We start from the raw sequence: 20,373 nt of genomic DNA on the forward strand, positions 1-20,373 counted from the left end.
GCTATGTCAACTCCAAGACCCACAATGGGTTAAATTCCTGTGTGCCACCTTCTTCAAACTAACACCATAGATGAGCTCTCCAGTCAGGCTCTGTCCAGTTATGCTTTCCAATTAGGATGCTTACTTCTGTGTTTTTGCACTAATGAGAACACCAACACGTGATGACCTAGAAATCTTTGTAGAGTTGCAGGCCTGAGCTCTTGTTTGGACCACAGGGATGCAGTTTAATGGCTTCCACAATTGCACCGTAGCACAAGGGGGATACAGAGTCTTAGGGATGGATGGGCGAAGAGACAAGGAAGGGCGACTGCCCTCTGTGAGAGTGCACTGAGCTCTGCCTGGGGATGGCAGAGCAGCCAGGTCAGAGCTGATGAAAATGGAAAAGAGAGGAGACCAACAGTGTCTGTTCCAGGCTTCCTGATCAGGGAGAGCAAATGGAAGGTGCCCTCTGCAGACAGATGGGAGCCTGATGTTGTCCGGCCCTTGTCCCCTTTGGGGGCCTTTTTCACTCCAGTATCTGCTGCAGGGACAGCACAGCAGGGCATGTGCCATCCAGGAGATCCCTGGAGAGCACAGATGGCAGCTTCTCGAGCTTCATGGAGGAACCAAAGAGGAGAGGTGCTCTGCTAGATTTCATACCAGCAAGGAAGGTCTGGTGGGGAATGTGAAGGTAAAACGGGCACCAGGCCATGTGCGAGACACAAATGGATCTTTCTTTTTTCTTTTTTTTTTTTTTTCTTCTTTTCCTTTCCTTTTCCCTTTCCCTTCCCCTTTCTCTCTTCCTTTCCATTTCCCTTCCCTTCTTCTTCCCTTCCCTTTTTTTTCCCTTTATGGTTAGGCTGTGGTTGGACTTGATGTTCTTCAAGGTCTTTTCCAAACTGGGTAATTCTATGATTCCCTTTCCTTCCCTTTTCTTTCCTTTCCTTTCCTTTCTTTTCATTTTCATTTTCCTTTTCTTTCTTTTTCTATTTCTTTTTCTTCTCCTTTTTCTTTTCTTTTTCTTTCCCTTTTTCTTTTCCTTTTTCTTACTTTTTTGTTTCTTTTTTTTTCCCTTTTTCTTTTTCTTTTTTTTTCTTCTTTACCTTTTCCTTTTCCTTTTTCGTTTTCTTTTTTGTTTTCATTCCCTTTTTCTTTCTCTTTCTCTTTCTCTTTCTCTTTTTATTTTTTGAAGCAGGAAGTTTGAAAGATGTTCATTAATGTCGGTAAAAGTGAAAAAAACATTTGAAGACAAAGATAGAAATCAATGAAAATGTGTTAACCATTCCCAATGTGTGAAATACTCACAAGTCCTTTTCAATTTTAAGTTGATACCTCCCAACTATCTGGCTGTTTTCTGACATTCAGGGAGATTACTGGAATTTGCTCCATCTCTCCAGTGTCTGATGGACTCTGTTGTCAAATCCTTCACTGTGATTCTATCTATCCCTTCCTATCTGCGTCTCACTCATTTCTTCTACAAATATTCCCTGTGAAAGACAAACCTCAATAGAAGCAGCTTGGACATGGCAAGCAGTTGATCACTGTGTTTTACTGTTCAACTGTTTACATTGCACCACCTTTCCTTCTGTTTGTAGGCCAAAAAAAAGAGAGAAATCTTTCCTTTTCCGTGTGCAGCCGGTTCTCTGTGGAAAGCCAGTGGGAGTTGGTGCAAAGCAGGTTTAACACTGAGCGGATGAATGCAGAGGAGAAGAGTGATGTCAGGAAAAGAGATGCTAGTCCCAGGGGGCCAGTGTGAGTAGAAATGGGGTGGGGAGGTTGAGAAGGACGTTTGTCCACACAGTAACAGAATAGAACTCATTGGGAATATCCTGGATTGATATCAGTTGCACAGTGCTGCTTTAACAACTTGTTTAAACCCACCTATAAATAAATAGACAATAAATGTCTGCTGGATTCTTCCTCTTTAAGATCTCTCCAGATACCTCTCCACTTTGCTGAACAAGTTCTGAAAACCCAAAGAGGATGACAGGAAGGCACAAGGCACAGGAGGGCTCCTTAGGTGGTAAGAGGCCCCAGGGGGCATTTGCTGCTGAGTCCATCAGCCTCCAGTGCAGAGAGAAGTCTGCACAAAGTGCTCAACAAGACAAAGGCAGAAGTAACAGTTTCTTGGAGTATTAATGGGCCCAATGAGGGCCATTAGTAAGCAAGATTCCCAAGGGACCTGTTAGAGCAGATAATTGGAAGCCATGACTACAGGCAGGCAAAGGCACTGGCATGGTGGCTCTGATGCTAAGAAACCCCTCCTTTGTCTTAGGAAGCAGACAGGACATGACTTGATTCCCAGACCCCTGGCAGGGAGATCCTGTCCCTCATGTTGGCTCGGGGCCCTTCCTGGGGCAGGAGAAGGAGAATTGTATGGTGTTAAATGAAAGACACAGGGACAGAAGATCCCAGGCTCTGCATGGGGTGCAAGGACACTGTGAGGTTCATGCCTTAGGTGTGCCCTGTGTCTCATTGCAGGATGTGGGATGGGAGAAGGGCCCAATCTGAACACGTAGTCAATCCCAATGAAGCTCTGAACTTCAGATCTCTTGGTTCCAGTGCCATCCTTTGCACATCCTCCCATAGTTTGATGTCCTTTCTGCTCTACAGTTCTCCCAGTGCTCCAGGTGAGGCTGTAGCAATGCAGAGCAGACAGGGACAATCCTTTCCCTCACCCAGCTGTCAGTACTGTGCTTGATGCACTCCAGTGGACTGTCGGCCTTCCTGGCTGCCTGGGCACACCGCTGACTCATGTTCAGTTTGATGCTGACCAGGACCCCCAATCCTTTTCAGTCAGTCTTCTCTCCAGTGTCCCATATCCAGTTAGTGTGTATGTCCAGGGTTGCCCCTACCCAGGTGCACAATCAGGCACATTTTGTTTTGGTTATGCTTTATGCACCAACTTGTACCCACTTCTCTGATTTGTCCACATCTCTCTGCAAGTCCTCTCCACCCTCCGTGGGGGCAACAGCACCTCCTAATCTGGTATCATCAGCAAACTTGCTCAGAACATCTTCTAGTCCTTGTCATGGTTTTGTCATCTTTGCTGTTCTTATGCCACATCATAACATCATGTGGAGCACAGAGAAGAAAAACTACATGTCTCAGAGGACCTCATGGTCAGAGAGGGAAACACGTCACGGAAGTGACGCTAGCTCTCTCTCTCTCAGTGCCTGGCAGCGAGTGTGAAACCTCTCTCTTTCTCTTTTATTTTACTTGATTTATTAGCCTCAATTTCAATTAGATTGTAATTAGTAAAATAAGTTTTCCTCCTTAGATCATTGCCGCTTCTCTGTTTGTTTCCCTGAGCCCAGCTCCCATCTCTTTCCCTTTCCCTTTTTCCCTTCCCACTTGTCAGGGGCTGGGGGAGCCTACGGGCCTACTGCCCCCCTGTCACGGACATAGACATCAGTGACACCATGCAATGTTCTCAAAGGTGATTCAGTGTCTCGAGAACTTTCCACTTGAGCATTTCCAAAGCAATTCAGATGCTGAGAGACCCAAATGCTGGTTTGGAAGTTCAAATACTGTGGTGGTCTGCTGAACTTCTCACGGGGCAGTGTGTAGGATACCCCACAGTAAGAACCATAAGGGGGGTAATCCCACAAACACGCACATCTCTTGTCAACACTCAGACCATTTCCAACAGCCACCTTTTGGATGCAGCTCCTGGACAGATGTGACACAGAACAGCATCGGTGCAAAGGGCTCTAGGAAGGATTTCTTTTGTGAGCACATCTAACAGATATCAGGTGGGTCCCTTGGCTCATTTCCCAGTGTGTTAGGAATTTGGAAGCACCGTGGAGGAGTTCCATGCAAATCATCACCAGTTTGACCAAAAGGGGTGACAGAAGGGCTCAGAAGGGATGGTGCCACTGTGCAGGGAGCACCAGAAAGACAGGATGAGCTGAAAACACCCTGAGCCCAATTGTGGAGTTGAGCAGATCCAAGGGCTGATATCAGTCACAACCCACAACCACAACAAGCCAAGACTATTGCAACCAAAAGATGTAACACAGAGGTATTCAGTATTCCGGCACAGTCACATCTTCGGTTTTTCTCTCACAGAACACATATGGGTAAAGGCAGCTCTCAGCCATTCTGTGCTAAGTCGAGGTCACACGGGGATCCTCTGTAAAATAAAACAAGACCCCAACTTGCCTTTTGGGGGCTTTGTTAATATGGTTAAAATGAGGGAATAATTGAGCAAGTGTTAATTCTATATTCCTTTTCCCGGGCACCCTTAGCCTTCCAAGTGTATTTATTAAGAGGTTCCACTAAGGTTAGGGACACTGGCCTCAGGATAGCTGGGTGAGTCGACACAGGCTGGCCAGGGAGAGAAGTGTTTCCCTGGTTTATCAGCAACTGGATGGTGACTCACAGGGGCAAATGGCAAGGGTGGTGGGTGAGGCCTTGGGACAGAAGATGTTAAATCGAGGATCTTCTCCTTTTGTTGTAAGCTTTCTAATACATCCACCCTTCACTGCCCTCCCCCGCCTCCTGCCTACCTTGCGCTGGAGGGGGGCGAATGCATCAGCTTTTCTTGAGCTTTTTGAGCTTTTGTTCTGGCCACCAGTTAACTGATTTCTCTAACCTGACTGTGGGTAATCCACCCATCAAATCTCGGGGAACGCCCTCTTGACAGCCCAGTGTCCAGAGACAATTACATTTATGATCAATATTTTGCCTACCTGTACTTACTGGCAATGACTGCCAGTGAGACCCTTTCCAGCCCCATTGAGCTTTGGGCTGGGTGGCCCAGGGGCAAGGCTGACTGCTGCAAGCCTCACTCCCCTTGGCTCACACTTACTGGTGGAAGAAATCACCAGCCCGTATTTTCTGCCACAGTTAATTAACTCTTGGGCAACCTCCCCCCATGTCCATACTTTGTATCCTGACTGCAGATGGTTGGATGTTACAGTTCCTTCTAACGCTGCCCAGGTTCTTTCTCCCTGGGACACAGCCTGTATCTTCCATTGCAGTTGTATGCCTACGGGTTTCAGAGATTCTGGAAGCCCCCTGATTAAAAGAGTCGTCGTCTCAGGATACACAGGCATCATCACAGTTGATTGACGGTGTGGCTGCAGCTTTCTATCGTGCATCATTTGGAGACGGCCAGCCATTTGAATGCTTTGTACTACCTGAACAACAGCAACATCAGGCAGTATGGCTTTGTCTGCAGTTCATCACCTGCCTCATCTCTTCAACCACAGCAGAGTCTCACAGGAATGTCAGAAGCAGCCACACTCCTCTCGAGGTTCTCTGATCAAATCAGGAACAAACATTGCTACGATGAGCAAACTGCTGTCTACCAAGGTGATGTCAACATCTCCCTTTCCCACCCTTCCCTTCTATGCACAGAAAGCAGCAAGCTGCTGCCCATCAGAGGGCTTGTTTTGCCATCAGAAGGTGACTGCAGTCATCTGAAGGCTTTGTTGGTTGTCGGAGGGCTCCACTGACTCCACTGGTTGTCAGAGATGTTCATTGAACATCACAAGGCTCCATTAATCAAGGAGGTCATCAGAGGGCTTCATTGGTCATCAGGAGATTAGAGGTGTCCGTGGGAGGGGTTATGCGAACTTTGCTTTGGATAATGGGGTTGGGGTATCGATGCAAGAGGCCTAAAGCAGACCCAAAGGAGGGCCAAGTGGCTGCAGTAAGAGAGCAGCTAAAAGGAGGGTGATGTGGTCACACTGTGTCCAAGCAGAGGTGGATCAAAGTGTAACAGGTTTGGGAGGAATTGTATGGAGGAGCAGAGAGAGAGCAGAGGGAGGGTACTGGGGCTGCTTGGCAGCGTGAGGAGCTCCATCCTTTAGGACTTTGGAGCAGGTGATGTGAGAGAGGGTGGGGAAGGCCACAGGGGTGCAGGACATGGTGTGCATGGCATGGAGCTGGGGAAGCCTCCCAGCACTTTGATGTGGCCACAGCCAGGCAGGGACAGATCCCAGCCGGACGGCTCCGGCCCGCAGCGGCTGCAGCGGCGCTGCCGTGAAGGGCGGCCCCGGCTGCGGCAGCGCCGCTGTCTGAGGTGAGAGCCGGGCGGCCTCGAGCCGGCTGTCAACGGCTGCTCCCGCCTGCTGCGGCTCAGCCAATCGGAGCCGGCGGCGCTGCCGTTGACCAATGAGAGGCCGGGCGAGGGGCGTCGCGTGGCCCCTGGTTGGAGGCGGGTGGGCAGGGGGCGGGGCGGAGCGGCGGTGGGGGAGGGGTTTAGGGGTGCGCGCTATTCTAGCAAGAAATGGGATGGGATGGGATGTGGGATTGGGATGAGGGATTGGGATTGGCAGGTGAGAGGTGGGGTTGGGAATGAGATTTGGAACGTCGGGTTGGGATTGTTGGCTGTGGGATTGCGAAAATTGGGATTGGGGTGCGAGGATATGAAAAGGAGATCAGAAAATGGGACGTGTATGGGATGGACTCCAGAAATGGATATGGGATCGACATGGGAAGAATATGGGATGGATATGGGATGGGGTATGGATATGGGATGGGGTTGGGATTACAACTGGATAAATATATGGAATGGACGTGGGATGGATGTGGGAATACGGATTTGGAATGGATATAGATACGGGGTACAGGATGGGGATAGGATGTGGGGACACAGACACAGGATGGGTTTGAGATGGCTATGGGGCTGATATGATGGATATGGGATGGGCTATGGATACACAACAGGATACGGGATGGGATAAAGTCATGAGATGTGGACATAGGATGGCTGATCAGATGGGGCTGTAGTGGTTATGGGGCCATAGGGGCTACAGGATCAGGATGCTGCAGTGACCTCTGTCCCCAAATTTCCCTCCCGCTGTGACACATGGAGTCCCACAACTATTCCTCTTTCCTTTATTCACATATGGGGGGGCCGGGGGGGGGGGGGGCATCCCCAATCTGCCGTTATCAAGAAAGAAAACTTAATAAGAAAAGTAAGGGTTGTCACCCCCACCCCATGGGAACAATGGTGGTCTGTGGGGGTGGACACAGATGAGGTGCCCTGAGGAGTGTCCCCAACTTTGGGCTGTGACACCACAGGGGTGACACAGGTATCCCCGACTTCATGGTGTGACACTGAGGGGGTGTCCTCAACCCTGGCGTGTGGTGTGGGTATGTCACCAACTCTGGCATGCGACACTCTGAGAGTAACATGGGGATGTCCCCAGCTATGGGGGTGAGGCACCGTGATGCCGTATCCCCATTTGCCCCGGGAAGTCCTCGAGCTGGTCATGGTGTTCCCAGCTTCAGTGCAGTGTCCCCAGGGGGGACCTTTTGTCCCCTCTGCATGATGGTGACACCCAACGCTGGCTGCCAAAAGTGACACCCAATGACGATGACACTGCATCACAGAACCTGCAGCAGCTCCAAGTTTGTGCTACATGTCCTACGGTCACTCCAAGCTCTGGGACAGGTCCTGCTGTCACTCCACCCCTCATAATGAGCTCTGCAGTCACTCCTGCTACAGGTCCTCTAGCTGTTCCAAGTACTGCAATAAGAAAATGAAACAAATGCCTATCAAGGGAGGTGCAATATGCCAGGATGTACAGCCCTGTGGTTGCTCCAACCCCTCCAATGAGCCAAGTGGCTGCTCCAACTTCAGTCACAGGTCCTGCGGTGATTCCAGCTCTAGCAATGAGTTCTGCAGTTGCTCCAACTCCTGCAACAGCCCAACAGCCACTCCAGTTCCTACAGTGAACCTTGAGGCTGTTAAAACCCCTGCCACATGTCCTGGACTTGCAAACAGATATGCATATGTATTAGCATCTTTGCATGTATTTTTACATCTGCATACGTTATATATATGTGAGAATATACCGTAAGTAAGCATGTGTTTATATATAGAGATATAGATCTATGTCATAATCATAAGCATAACCCTTTTCTTTTTCTCTGTCTTAGTAAATAGCTTTAACCCAACAAATTCTAAACCACAGCACTGCCGAGTCCCTTACAGATCTCCTTGGGACTCTTGAAAGGAATGAGGAATAGAAGATTAGGGAGCTCTTTCTTTCTTCTCATTTCCTAATCACATCACAGCCTCCTGGATATTTTCCTCTTTACTCCAGCTGCTCTTCGAGACCCCAGCACCAGCCTCTGTGCACTTCAGTTTGTCTCAGAGAAATCAGCCTGTTTACAGGACAAGTGAACTGTTAATGTCTGCAGAAAACAACTATAACTTAAGCTGACTGTATCCATTTCGGTAGGTGAGGCTGAAAGCACAACCTGTGTGACTGTTCACAAAACAAGCGACTTACTGAAGAAATATTTGGGAGTCTCAGAGCTGTGTTGAAAGTTGACCACCCCTTTTAGATTTCTGCCTCCAATCCTTATTCCTTCCCTAAGAACAGGAAATGGAAAATCCCTGCCTTGGCTCTCCTCTTGCAAAGCACCCTTACAACATTCAGTTGTGCAGTGGAGCTGTGATCCCCCTGCCCCAGGCAGCAGCTGTGGCAGCACAAGCCCTGCCGGGGGGCTCCTTCCCCCCACACGTCTCCCCGCAGCGCCCTGGGCAGCTTCCCGAGCAGGATGACTGCTGACCCTGGCAGGCGGCAGAGTAAGATGTATTTTTCACCAGTGGACAGACTGATTCCAGAAGCATGGCTTTGAGTTGCAGTATCAAACTCTATAACCCAGAATTAGGTTATAAAGCAGGAATACGTTTATTAGGCACTGAATGCAAAGGGGATCACACTTCTCTTGCACACCAGAAAACAGAAGTGTTACCCATTTGAAAGCCAAGCTGATACATATTCAACAGATTTCCTGGAATTCATCTACATATTCATTATTTTCCAGGAAATCACTTACATTCTGCCCCTCCCTCCAGCACATGGGCTGTTTGTAGCTGGGTTCTTCCTCCGGAGGTTGTGGGGATGAAGTCAGACGTCTTCCTTGCAAAGGCTCAAAGTCTTCCTCACTCCGTCCTTTTTACCCCATCATGTTTGATTGAACTAGTCTGTTTCTGGACGGCTTCTTGGGCTATGTTCCTTTTAGTATGCAGGATGTTCTTCCCTTATCATAACTGCACATCCTACTTGGTTATGGGCCCACATACCTGACTTTTAACTTTGAGATTTACTCTTTTACTCTATCAGTTTACTAACAGATCGTGGTTGCCTAGCAGAAGTGCAAATGCCTCATCTGGAAATCTCTCTGTGCGGAGCGCTGCGGGGCACTGGGAGGCAGAGCGAGTCCGGTCCCGATGGGTTGCGGCATTGCGGGCAGTGCCCGCATGCACCAGGGCGCGGACACAGGTGGGGCGTAGTGGTGGTTGGTGCCTGCGTGCACCAGGGTCGGTCACATATGCGAGACATATGGGTCATGGGTACTTGGTGTGTGCGTCTGTTCTGTGTACCTGGGCTGTGAATATCCAGAACGTAGGGGGTGGTCCCCTGTGGCACTAGTTTTGATGATGAAACTGTCCAGCATTACATCAAGGAGATCTGTGATCTGTTCAAGACTTCCCCATATTTTGGCCTGAATAGAAGGATACATCTGCATTTCATTTATTGTCGTCGTTATAGGCTTAGCAAGGATAGCAGTGACTCGCTGGCGCTGTGCATTGTCATTGTGTTTGCTGAATCAGACCAGACTGGACAGCCAGGGAGTCGTATACTCCAGACAAAGACGTTTCAATTCAAGACTAGATTTGTTAAATCCTGAAATACACTCTTTCAAGCACTCTAGGGTAAGACCTCTACAGTGCCTGTCCTTGCTTCTTTCACTTCTGCTCAACCATGTGGCATCTAATTTCTGGAAAGAGTTGGCCACTTTGACTTCCCACCAGGAGAATGGCGTGATATGCCTGGCCTTATCATCTGTAGGGGACTCTTTCTCACCCTGCTCGTTTGGGGTTCAGCTCCCTGGCTCCTTTTATCACAAGGTTATCCATTTAGCTGACCATGGGAAGCCAGTTGATGTTATCCTTGATGATTTCAGTAGAGCTTTTGAAACTGTTTCTGACTGCACCCTTCTGGGCAGAATGTCCTGCATACGGATAGACAGAAACAGAATGTGGTGGTTGAGCAGTTGGCCAATAGGTGAGGTCCAAATGATTAGAGTCAACAGGTTCCATTGGGCTGGTAGATGGTCACTGTCAGGGTTCCCCAGGGCTCCATTTTAGGGCTGCTTCTCTTTCATGTTTTTGCGGATGACTTGCATGCAGGACTAGAAGATGTTCTGAGCAAGTTTGCTGCTGATACCAGATGAGGAGGTGCTGTTGCTTCCACTGAGGGTGGAGAGGACTTGCAGAGATATGTGGACAAGTCAGAGAACTGGGTACCAGTTGGTACTAAGCACCAAGTGCAGAAAGTATAACAAGTGCCTGATTGTGCACCTGGGTAGGGGCAACCCTGGACATACACACTGACTGGATATGGGACACTGGAGAGCGGTCTGACTGAATAGGATTGGGGGTCCTGGTCAACATCAGATTGAACATGAGTCAACAGTGAGCCCAAGCAGCCAGGAAGGCCAATGGTCCCCTGGAGTGCATCAAGCAAGGTATTGCCAGCTTAGTGAGTGTCACGGGTTACCTAGATTTACCTTTGCCCGTGACAGGGGGCAGCCGCCCTGTAGGGCCCCCAGCCCAGAGAAGAAGGGAAAGGGGAATGGGAAAAAGAACAGCGGCAGCAATCTAAGGAGGAAAATTTATTTTACTAAATATGATATCGGAATACAAGATAACACAATATAATACAATATGATTGAGGCTAATAAATCAAACAAAACAGAGAGAGAGAGAGAGTCCCCAGAAAACCGAGAGGCCTACTGTGAACTCTAGGTGACACGACTGGAATGCTTCCCACTCCCCGAGAGTCCAAGAGAGAGAGAAAACTCCAGCCTGGGAGCGAGATTATATACGTCCTCCTCCCGTGACTTATCTCTGACCGCGACGTCAGATGTGCCACGGACATCCTACAAAAATGACCAAGGCGAGGAGGGATGCTGCCAGGCACAGTAGTTAGTGTAGGAATAGAATGTGTTTCCTGCTTTAGAGATGGAAAAGGAGGAATTAGCTATCAAAAAGGGAAGATCCACAAAGAGAAGCAGAGATTGATTCTCAGGGCCTGATTTCTACTCATGGGTGGAAGTGATGTTTATCATGGATAAGTTGTTTACTGGACAAGAAAGAGGCACGATTAGGTGGGCAGCTATGCAAGAGTAGGAATGGAACACAGAAGGAAGGTTGGGCCCTGGGGAGAGGTGGAGAGAGGAAGGATCCCGAGGATAAACTGTACTGGTTGCTGTCTCTGTCTTTGTGACTGTTAAATTTCACACTTGTGAAAGTGCTATCTAAGAAGCTGTTACGGTACAAGGGGTGTCTAAGAAATATCTAGAAGACCCCCTGGGCTGTGTTTTGGCTCACTGAAGAGTCTTTGCTGGCGAGCCAGGGGGAATACGGAGTAAGAAACCAGGATCATAAATGAAGTTCTGGGACCAGTTTTTATAATTAAGTATCCTAATTGTGAGACCAAGTGCTGGGTGTTAGTGGGAAGTGAAGAAAGGTATTGCTTGATTATTGATGGTACAATGGAAGTGTAATGGAGGTACCAAAAGTGAATAGTGGAATTGTGGAGGAAAAAAAAAAACACACACACACACACACACACACACAAAAAAAAAAAAAAAAAAAAAGGCAAAAGGGGTAAGGAAAAGCAGTGAGTCAGAAATATAATATCTTTCTAAGTCTGTGATCTGCTCTAGCCAAAGTAGATGCTGCGGGCATGAGAACACATCCTCTGCACTGTGCCCCCCGCCCCTCCCCCCAAACCTCAGAATCAGCACTCTCTAAGAGGGGGAGAGAGTAAGAGAGAGAGAGCGAGCTGTGGGCCAGAGACTCTTATAGAAAACAAAGTGTTACCTGCGAAGGAGAAAAGACAGGGACATTGGAAGCGAGAATAGTCTTTCCTCCTCGGTTACCTGAAAGAAAGAGAGAAGACAAATTCTGGTCCTGAAAGAATTAGAAGGGTTATAAAGGAGTGTGAAAAAGAGGGTAAGAATCCACTGAAGGCTGCACACGTTCAGCTCAACATAGCAACCTATGTTTGCTGACCAATAGCAATTAGCACATTAGTTTAAGAACCAATTTATTAGTTTAGCAAAAGGAATCCACAAGCTACAGTTGTAAAACTGTCCATTTCAGCTTTACTGGGTGAAGAGTCTTGTTTTTCCTCAATAATTTTACACTTGGTGATTTTGCCTCACAATAAGGACTGCATTCGCAACAGAATTCTTGTGTCTTTTGCCTCAAAACGGGACACGGGCATTTTCCTCACGTTCCACATGCATTGTTTTTAGAAAGTGGCACCCCCTGGCCTAACAAGCAATGGAAATCTTGCAAACCGGGGAAGAGCGGATGGAAGTGAGTCAGAGGTTTCAGTGATGAAGCTGATGGTGAACAAATGGGGAAGAAGTAGGTGGGCGCTCGACCACCCTGGATACCACTGAGCACACCCGGAGCTTTGCCCTCCCCCCTAAGCCCCCCCACACCTCACCAGGAGATCCCCGAGGGCTCTCCGTTCCCCCCCGGCTTCTTTGCCCCCCACCGCCCCCGAGGCCCACTCAGGCTTCAGGCCCTGCGTGTACAGGCCGCGTTGCCATGGCGACAGCGCGCCTTCCCCCCTCTCTGCGCGCACTCGAAACTGCCACCACGGCGACAGCGCATGCGTGACGACGTCGGCATAGCAACAGCGCGTCAGCGCGCCTGCGCCTGTGCTCGTTGCCCGAGCGGCGCCAGCCGTGCCGTCATCACCCCGCGCCCCGAGGAAGAGGCGGCCGTGCCGAAGTCGAGCTGCTCTCCGCACTGCTGCAGCGCCGCCGGGCAACCCCGGGGCTCCGAGCGCCGCCTCCGCTTCTGCAAGTGGCTGTTCTGGGGGAGGCCTGAAGGGGTCCCCTCCGCGGGCGCCGCGAGCCGCCCTGCGTTGGCCCCGCGGGGCCTCTGTGGCACTCAGGGCTTCTGTTGGACGGCGGGATGTTCCCTGTGCCTCCTCCCCTCCCAGGGGTACCTCGTTGCCCCACCCCACGCCCCCATTCTGACCCCTAGGCTCCCCTATCTGTGCCCCCCCCGCCCCCGTCCTCCCGTCCCCGTTTCTGCCCCCTACAATACACTGTCGTCCCCCATGAGTCTTTGTTTTGTGACTTACTTAGAGAGAAAGAGGCGTCGTTATTTGAGAGAACGGGCCGTGGTGGAGATGTTACACGACCCCACGTTTATTCCTCAGAATTCTGATCCAAATTCCAGTCCAAACCAAGGCCATGATCCTGAGAGAGTCAGGCGTACACCAAGTATGTGGCATATGTGCACAAGGTCTGCACCAGGTGAGTATGGCGGTACATGAGCAGCAACGTCTGGCAGAGGGCAAAGAAGACCCCTTTGAATGAAATGATTACTAAGCTTCATGACTTTGAGCTACGTTTAACCCCTCTACGTGCTTATGTTTCAGCCCCTGTGAAAGTAACTGAAAGACTGGATAGAGTAGAGAGTAATCAGGAAGGTAGGATGGAGGAACTGTCTGCTGTGCTTCATCGTGATGAGCCCTGTGAACCCGTGGTGAGATGGGACACAGCTGATGAGGATCAGGATGATCAAAACAGCCTGCTGGAGGGGCTGATCAAACTGGTTTCCTCCCAGCCTGCATCATCCAGTGTCTCAGCTGTTAAGACGTCCTCCTGGCTTGCGGAATCAAACTCTATAATCCAGAGATGGGTTATAAAGCAGGTATGTTTATTCCAGCGTTGCGCAGTGCCAGGTGCAAGGGGGATAGCTCCTTCAAACTTGCACACCGACTTGTAAAATCGGGACACAGTTATAGGTACATTTAATACATAGTCAATGATTTCTCGGAATTCTGATACATAGTCAATGATTTCTTAGACTTCTAATACATAGTCAGTAGTTCTAGGAATTCTGGTACATATTCAATAGCTCTTTAGCATACAGACCCCCTCTTGTCTTTAGCATGCTGATACCCTCTTGTTCTTATCAGGGGGAATGCAACTCCTCTTCTGGTCGTCCGTGAGGTCTCGCTCCTTATCTGCATCCTCCCTGCTCTCTCAGGCCCCTTGTTTCTTTTACTTGTTACCTTTAAGTTTCTTTTACTTATTTCTATAAACTACCTTTAAGTTTCCTTTACTTGTTTCTATAAACTACCTTTAACTATCCCCCTTTTAGCCCCCCTTTATTCCGAATTCCAGCAGAGCTTCTGTTTCCTGCTTCACTGTTCATTCCCCCCTTTTCTTCAATCTAGCAGGATTTCTCTCCTGCTAGATCATTCCTTTTCCGGTGTGTGGCTAGCTGTTCTGCTATTCCCTTAATTGCACTTTTGTATATTTTATATGTAGTTAATCCAGTCTATGTTCTTGTTGATTGTCATCCACCAAAACAGTGACTCCAATCCTGCAGCAATTTGATTTCTTGCCTTAAATTTATCAGGGACACCTCTAGGTACCCCAACTAAATCTATATACATTTCTTTTCCAAATGCCAGGGTGAATGGTAAAACTAATTGAACAAGTGCACAGGTGCCTCTCCAGTTAGATGGTTAAGCTGGACCATAAAAATCTTTCCCCCACAGTACCACCGGAGATTTGCCCTGGAGATTCCCAATCTTGAATAATTTCCTGCTGAATCCTCCATAACATCCAAGACCTCATCACTGCATAAGGAAAAGTTTCCTATAGGCCTGGTAGCCTTCACACCCTGCTGTGAGAGGCAAGCTGTATGGTTACCTACTGCTGTAGAGAGCGCAGGAGGGATCTTGACATCTGTATCAGGCATTGGAGGAAACAAGAGAGAGGTCTGCACTCTCTATTTCCCCAGGCAGTTTTCTCTTGATACAGGGCAATCATGCATCACATTCCCTTGGGGTCCTTGGTCCATCCCAGCAGAATGGGTACCACCTGAGCTATTGGCCGTCCCGATGCACAAGTGTAGCAATTGCTATGGTTGGGACTCTGGACAGTATACTTAGTCCATTCTACCCAGGCATTAACGTCCCCATATCTTGTTTCAGTTTCAAATGTTTGTCTAAGATCTTTTATCTCCTTAATTGTCATAACTGCAGGGTTTTCAGGAAGATTTTCTACCCCTTTTTAAGCTCTTCCCTATCCTGGACATTCTGGGTATTTTCAAGGAGTGTCTCTGTCCAGCCTCAATTGGCAGTTGTCCACCATACATCATTCCATACACCACAAGAGTCCTTTATTCATATCAAAACTATCAGTTGGTCCCTCCCCTGCATTATTGTCAAATTTCACCTTTTCCAGATAATTATCAGGATAGCAAATGGGTACAGCAGTAAAAACTTTTTTGTTACAAGGAAAACTTTTTGTGAGTATTGGTTCTATATAGGTTATAATACTCTCCCACTTACATATACAATTCATTTACCTATTCGAGGAGAAGTGAAAGGTTAGTTAAAATAATAAAAAATATATATGCATATAAAAAAACTTTTCATGATTTCCTTCTAATTCTTATCTTTTAAAGGTTTTTCTATGGCCACAGTTCCCACGCCTCAGGGCTAGTGGATACCTATACCAGTGTGTCATAAGTCCATCCTTTCTCGGCTGTCCTCACAGCTGTTTCAGTTGTTAGGAGTACTTGGAATGGTCCTTCCCAGTCAGGTGGCAGCTTTGTCTCCTTCCCAGTCTGTATCAGGATCCAGTCCCATTCACTTGTAGCTGCAAATGCTGCTATGTCAACTCCAAGACCCACAATGGGTTAAATTCCTGTGTGCCACCTTCTTCAAACTAACACCATAGATGAGCTCTCCAGTCAGGCTCTGTCCAATTATGCTTTCCAATTAGGATGCTTACTTCTGTGTTTTTGCACTAATGAGAACACCAACACGTGATGACCTAGAAATCTTTGTAGAGTTGCAGGCCTGAGCTCTTGTTTGGACCACAGGGATGCAGTTTAATGGCTTCCACAATTGCACCGTAGCACAAGGGGGATACAGAGTCTTAGGGATGGATGGGCGAAGAGACAAGGAAGGGCGACTGCCCTCTGTGAGAGTGCACTGAGCTCTGCCTGGGGATGGCAGAGCAGCCAGGTCAGAGCTGATGAAAATGGAAAAGAGAGGAGACCAACAGTGTCTGTTCCAGGCTTCCTGATCAGGGAGAGCAAATGGAAGGTGCCCTCTGCAGACAGATGGGAGCCTGATGTTGTCCGGCCCTTGTCCCCTTTGGGGGCCTTTTTCACTCCAGTATCTGCTGCAGGGACAGCACAGCAGGGCATGTGCCATCCAGGAGATCCCTGGAGAGCACAGATGGCAGCTTCTCGAGCTTCATGGAGGAACCAAAGCGGAGAGGTGCTCTGCTAGATTTCATACCAGCAAGGAAGGTCTGGTGGGGAATGTGAAGGTAAAACGGGCACCAGGCCATGTGCGAGACACAAATGGATCTTTCTTTTTTCTTTTTTTCTTTTTTTTTTTTTTTTTCTTCTTTTCCTTTCCTTTTCCCTTTCCCTTCCCCTTTCTCTCTTCCTTTCCATTTCCCTTCCCTTCTTCTTCCCTTCCCTTTTTTTTCCCTTTATGGTTAGGCTGTGGTTGGACTTGATGTTCTTCAAGGTCTTTTCCAAACTGGGTAATTCTATGATTCCCTTTCCTTTCCTTTTCCTTTTCCTTTTCCTTTTCCTTTTCCTTTTCCTTTTCCTTTTCCTTTTCCTTTTCCTTTTCCTTTTCCTTTTCCTTTTCCTTTTCCTTTTCCTTTTCCTTTTCCTTTTCCTTTACCTTTTCCTTTTCCTTTTCATTTTCATTTTCCTTTTCTTTCTTTTTCTATTTCTTTTTCTTCTCCTTTTTCTTTTTCTTTCCCTTTTTCTTTTCCTTTTTCTTACTTTTTTTATTTCTTTTTTTTCCCTTTTTCTTTTTCTTTTTTTTCCCTTCTTTTCCTTTTCCTTTTCCTTTTCCTTTTCCTTTTTCGTTTTCTTTTTTGTTTTCATTCCCTTTTTCTTTCCCTTTTTCTTTCTCTTTCTCTTTCTCTTTTTATTTTTTGAAGCAGGAAGTTTGAAAGATGTTCATTAATGTCGGTAAAAGTGAAAAAAACATTTGAAGACAAAGATAGAAATCAATGAAAATGTGTTAACCATTCCCAATGTGTGAAATACTCACAAGTCCTTTTCAATTTTAAGTTGATACCTCCCAACTATCTGGCTGTTTTCTGACATTCAGGGAGATTACTGGAATTTGCTCCATCTCTCCAGTGTCTGATGGACTCTGTTGTCAAATCCTTCACTGTGATTCTATCTATCCCTTCCTATCTGCGTCTCACTCATTTCTTCTACAAATATTCCCTGTGAAAGACAAACCTCAATAGAAGCAGCTTGGACATGGCAAGCAGTTGATCACTGTGTTTTACTGTTCAACTGTTTACATTGCACCACCCTTCCTTCTGTTTGTAGGCCAAAAAAAAGAGAGAAATCTTTCCTTTTCCGTGTGCAGCCGGTTCTCTGTGGAAAGCCAGTGGGAGTTGGTGCAAAGCAGGTTTAACACTGAGCGGATGAATGCAGAGGAGAAGAGTGATGTCAGGAAAAGAGATGCTAGTCCCAGGGGGCCAGTGTGAGTAGAAATGGGGTGGGGAGGTTGAGAAGGACGTTTGTCCACACAGTAACAGAATAGAACTCATTGGGAATATCCTGGATTGATATCAGTTGCACAGTGCTGCTTTAACAACTTGTTTAAACCCACCTATAAATAAATAGACAATAAATGTCTGCTGGATTCTTCCTCTTTAAGATCTCTCCAGATACCTCTCCACTTTGCTGAACAAGTTCTGAAAACCCAAAGAGGATGACAGGAAGGCACAAGGCACAGGAGGGCTCCTTAGGTGGTAAGAGGCCCCAGGGGGCATTTGCTGCTGAGTCCATCAGCCTCCAGTGCAGAGAGAAGTCTGCACAAAGTGCTCAACAAGACAAAGGCAGAAGTAACAGTTTCTTGGAGTATTAATGGGCCCAATGAGGGCCATTAGTAAGCAAGATTCCCAAGGGACCTGTTAGAGCAGATAATTGGAAGCCATGACTACAGGCAGGCAAAGGCACTGGCATGGTGGCTCTGATGCTAAGAAACCCCTCCTTTGTCTTAGGAAGCAGACAGGACATGACTTGATTCCCAGACCCCTGGCAGGGAGATCCTGTCCCTCATGTTGGCTCGGGGCCCTTCCTGGGGCAGGAGAAGGAGAATTGTATGGTGTTAAATGAAAGACACAGGGACAGAAGATCCCAGGCTCTGCATGGGGTGCAAGGACACTGTGAGGTTCATGCCTTAGGTGTGCCCTGTGTCTCATTGCAGGATGTGGGATGGGAGAAGGGCCCAATCTGAACACGTAGTCAATCCCAATGAAGCTCTGAACTTCAGATCTCTTGGTTCCAGTGCCATCCTTTGCACATCCTCCCATAGTTTGATGTCCTTTCTGCTCTACAGTGCTCCCAGTGCTCCAGGTGAGGCTGTAGCAATGCAGAGCAGACAGGGACAATCCTTTCCCTCACCCAGCTGTCAGTACTTTGCTTGATGCACTCCAGTGGACTGTCGGCCTTCCTGGCTGCCTGGGCACACTGCTGACTCATGTTCAGTTTGATGCTGACCAGGACCCCCAATCCTTTTCAGTCAGACCGCTCTCCAGTGTCCCATATCCAGTTAGTGTGTATGTCCAGGGTTGCCCCTACCCAGGTGCACAATCAGGCACATTTTGTTTTGGTTATGCTTTATGCACCAACTTGTACCCACTTCTCTGATTTGTCCACATCTCTCTGCAAGTCCTCTCCACCCTCCGTGGGGGCAACAGCACCTCCTCATCTGGTATCATCAGCAAACTTGCTCAGAACATCTTCTAGTCCTTGTCATGGTTTTGTCATCTTTGCTGTTCTTATGCCACATCATAACATCATGTGGAGCACAGAGAAGAAAAACTACATGTCCCAGAGGACCTCATGGTCAGAGAGGGAAACACGTGACGGAAGTGACGCTAGCTCTCTCTCTCTCAGTGCCTGGCAGCGAGTGTGAAACCTCTCTCTTTCTCTTTTATTTTACTTGATTTATTAGCCTCAATTTCAATTAGATTGTAATTAGTAAAATAAGTTTTCCTCCTTAGATCATTGCCGCTTCTCTGTTTGTTTCCCTGAGCCCAGCTCCCATCTCTTTCCCTTTCCCTTTTTCCCTTCCCACTTGTCAGGGGCTGGGGGAGCCTACGGGCCTACTGCCCCCCTGTCACGGACATAGACATCAGTGACACCATGCAATGTTCTCAAAGGTGATTCAGTGTCTCGAGAACTTTCCACTTGAGCATTTCCAAAGCAATTCAGATGCTGAGAGACCCAAATGCTGGTTTGGAAGTTCAAATACTGTGGTGGTCTGCTGAACTTCTCACGGGGCAGTGTGTAGGATACCCCACAGTAAGAACCATAAGGGGGGTAATCCCACAAACACACACATCTCTTGTCAACACTCAGACCATTTCCAACAGCCACCTTTTGGATGCAGCTCCTGGACAGATGTGACACAGAACAGCATCGGTGCAAAGGGCTCTAGGAAGGATTTCTTTTGTGAGCACATCTAACAGATATCAGGTGGGTCCCTTGGCTCATTTCCCAGTGTGTTAGGAATTTGGAAGCACCGTGGAGGAGTTCCATGCAAATCATCACCAGTTTGACCAAAAGGGGTGACAGAAGGGCTCAGAAGGGATGGTGCCACTGTGCAGGGAGCACCAGAAAGACAGGATGAGCTGAAAACACCCTGAGCCCAATTGTGGAGTTGAGCAGATCCAAGGGCTGATATCAGTCACAACCCACAACCACAACAAGCCAAGACTATTGCAACCAAAAGATGTAACACAGAGGTATTCAGTATTCCGGCACAGTCACATCTTCGGTTTTTCTCTCACAGAACACATATGGGTAAAGGCAGCTCTCAGCCATTCTGTGCTAAGTCGAGGTCACACGGGGACCCTCTGTAAAATAAAACAAGACCCCAACTTGCCTTTTGGGGGCTTTGTTAATATGGTTAAAATGAGGGAATAATTGAGCAAGTGTTAATTCTATATTCCTTTTCCCGGGCACCCTTAGCCTTCCAAGTGTATTTATTAAGAGGTTCCACTAAGGTTAGGGACACTGGCCTCAGGATAGCTGGGTGAGTCGACACAGGCTGGCCAGGGAGAGAAGTGTTTCCCTGGTTTATCAGCAACTGGATGGTGACTCACAGGGGCAAATGGCAAGGGTGGTGGGTGAGGCCTTGGGACAGAAGATGTTAAATCGAGGATCTTCTCCTTTTGTTGTAAGCTTTCTAATACATCCACCCTTCACTGCCCTCCCCCGCCTCCTGCCTACCTTGCGCTGGAGGGGGGCGAATGCATCAGCTTTTCTTGAGCTTTTTGAGCTTTTGTTCTGGCCACCAGTTAACTGATTTC

General features: G+C 47.9%; 1 long non-coding RNA gene and 1 pseudogene across 1 annotated transcript in view; one reads left to right on the forward strand and one right to left on the reverse strand.

Moving 5' to 3' along the window:
• Window positions 1-20,373, forward strand: part of LOC146757656 (uncharacterized) — a 594,671-nt gene that overhangs the window by 114,020 nt on the left and 460,278 nt on the right. The window lies entirely within an intron of this gene.
• On the reverse strand, window positions 4,910-7,207 carry LOC146757659 (uncharacterized; annotated as a pseudogene).

This window comes from Coturnix japonica, chromosome 20, assembly GCF_054131305.1.
Source record: "Coturnix japonica strain WE chromosome 20, WE-NBRP24, whole genome shotgun sequence".
In the NCBI taxonomy this organism is placed as follows: Eukaryota; Metazoa; Chordata; class Aves; order Galliformes; family Phasianidae; genus Coturnix; species Coturnix japonica.